Raw genomic sequence first — 3,034 nt, forward strand, 5'->3', positions numbered from 1 at the left:
AACTACTATTGTCGATACGACTAGACTTATACTAGCGGAACTTATAATTAGGAGGGACGCCGTTCTTCCTATTAAATTGTCCTATCGCACGCACGGCGTTTACGATTAGGGGTCTGTTCGTACTAGGGCAGATCTTCTTGCCCTATAGGCTAAGGCTCTTAAGGATATAACTACGACTTCTTAGGAGGGTCTTGCTCGACAACGTCGCCTTCGGAAGGAAGCTAAGCAGTATTTTAATAACTATAATGCTGTTAATTAGGAGCCTCTAAAGGTTAGCGATATAGTCCTTCTATACCGGTCTGAACTAGAGTATAGTTACTCCTATAAGCTAGCCTTTAAGTAGAAGGGTCCTTATAGAGTAAAGGAGGTCCTTTACTCGGGTTCCGTATACCTTCTTTAGGAGCTAGATAGTGCTACTTTAAAGCACTCTCACCCTCGGGCTAATCTAAAGAAGATCGTTAAGTTACGCGAACCTGCCCGCCCTTCGCCGACCGAGGAGGAAGTTAGTGCCTCTACAGACCCTCTGCCGTCCTTAGATGCCTATCGGGAGGAGGATCCTACCGCTATTATAGATCCTATTCTACCTAAGAACTATGCCTATCCCTAGATTCGTCTTAGTAAGCTATTAGGAATAACTTAAGAACAAAGGGAGGGTTATATACGGATTAACTATATATAGAGCGTTTCCGATATTAATTCCGATTCTAATAGTGAACTAGACTTCTAGCTATCTAACTCTAACTCCGAGGAGGAACTCGACTAGCCTAGCGACGAAGACCGCCTAGAATTATAGGTATTAAACGACCCCGACCCTAAGACTAAATAATTGCTTGCTCTTCCTTGCCTCTATCTACCTCTACTACGTTACTTCCTTACTCTTATTAATCGTTCTCCGCGCTATTAATGCAGTGCCGCCCTATACCTTTAGTCCTTACCTACTATCCGTTCCTACTAATATTTATACTCTCGCTTATTGCTTTTAGTTTATCTTATTATTGTCCTTTGCTTTGCCTTTGCTTTCGATTAATATTGCTATAACTTTATTCCTTTGCTCTTATTTCCTTAGATAGAACTGTACGAGGCGTGTTTTCCTAATAATACCCCGGGGGTAGCATTAGGAAAATAACCGAACCTAACTCTCTACCCTTCTAGGACTACTTCCCTCTAGGTTCCTAGACTCTAGCAACTACCCTTAAGTAGTAACGACAATAAGGTACTCTGCTAGAGGATGTTCCTACTATAATTAGCACTAGTTACGCAGAACACTAAGAAAGGGAGGATCCCTCTCCCTTCCTAGCTCTTAGATAGACGCAGCAACCTAGGCCTATAGCCTCTAAGGATAGGGACCTTAGGCCGCTAAGCTTAGTATCTAGAAGAAAGAAGAACGCACAGGCTACGTTCACATGCCTGCTGCTATAAAAGGTAATACTGCATCTATAACGACAGTGCTATAGGCTAATATAAGCTACGCTAGGCCTAGGCGATTTGCTCCTAGTTGCCGAGCATCTCTAGAGAAAAGCTAATACTACCCTAGGGGTATTATTAGTCCCGCTAGCCTTACTACTATAGATTACTACTAGGTACTCGAACTAACTAGTTACATTTCGAGTACGCGGGAATCTACGAAAGCTAGAGGTTAATAAAGGCGCGTAGTCGCTACTAGCAATTAGCTAGATCGATTATTAAACTTTAGCCTGCCCTACTAACAAAGGAGTCTCGTATGCAGCTTTACTTTTTAGGGTCTATATATAGTCGTTATCCGTTTGCTTTACCGGAACATACGGACTACGCTACCTTTGTACCCTATTTAAGGCGAGCCTTCTAAGCTCTTTCTTCTACTTAAATACTAACTAACTTACTACCGCCTACCCCCCTCTCTCTTCTATCTAAACCCTTTAATTATTATTAACAAGCTACGAACGTTTTTGCAAGCTCGTTACTAACTCCTTTCCGCTCCGGTCGACTAAGATATCTTCCGGCGCCCTAAATCCGCTAGGCGCTAGTAGTAGTAGCAACCCGCTAGCCCTAAACCTAGGCGTACTAGTCCCGATCGAAGCCCCCTCCGATAGCGCCTTAGCTGCTACAACTAGCCTCGAGCACTGCTTCTAGATCGTTACTGCCCTTAAAGACCCTTAAAAGAAGATCTAGAACGCTCGCACCCTACTACGCGTTATTAATAGGAATATTAAGAAGGCTACTATCTTAGTTACGTATAGTATAAATAACTTGCGTTAGTCTATTAGTAAGCGTATCTTTAAGCGCGAGGTTCTTAACGATATAGACATCGAACAAGCCTTTCCTATCGTCTATAGCCTCGAGATAGCCGGCACCTAGATTCGTTTGCGCTTTAAGACCCTCGACTAGGCCTTCGAATATTAGGGAGGACTAAGCAGTCTTCCTAAGAGCCTTATTAACTTCGCCTACGGTAGACAAGAGCGTACTAAGCAGGTCTCTTCGTTCGTTAACAAGTATAAGGTCCGTCGTTAAGGCGCCGAGCATCTTTCCTATACTATAATCTATCGTATGTCTACCGCTAGTAAGAAGGTAGGCAAGTAGTTACTTAACTTATCCTTTACGCTTAACGACTTTACGATAGCCTACTAGAAGAAGCACTACGATGCGATTGTCTAGGTCGATCTTAACGTATAGACAACTAAGGATCTACTAAAAGAGAAGGGCTGTCGCATTAATAGTATAGGCTTTATTATTAAAGGTTAAGAGGCTCCTATCGTTAATGTCCTTAAGGCTTAAATATAAGGCTCTTCGCCTAGAAACCGAGGCCGACACGGCTGCTAGTCTTACGCTCGCTATAGAAATGCAGGCTAAAGATCGTCGCTCGACCTATAACCGTAACGTCCCTTAAGAAGTTTAAGACGAGCGCGCTAAGGCCGAAGCAGCGTATAAGAAGGCATTATATACTCGCTAGGCCCTCCGCAAGGCTAGCAAGAAGTATAGCACTCCTTCTAGTACCGACTATAGTAGTAAGTACTAACTATAGTACTAACTATAGTAATTCGGATGTTAATATACTAGA

This window comes from Pseudocercospora fijiensis, assembly GCF_000340215.1.
Source record: "Pseudocercospora fijiensis CIRAD86 unplaced genomic scaffold MYCFIscaffold_9, whole genome shotgun sequence".
Taxonomy (NCBI): Eukaryota; Fungi; Ascomycota; class Dothideomycetes; order Mycosphaerellales; family Mycosphaerellaceae; genus Pseudocercospora; species Pseudocercospora fijiensis.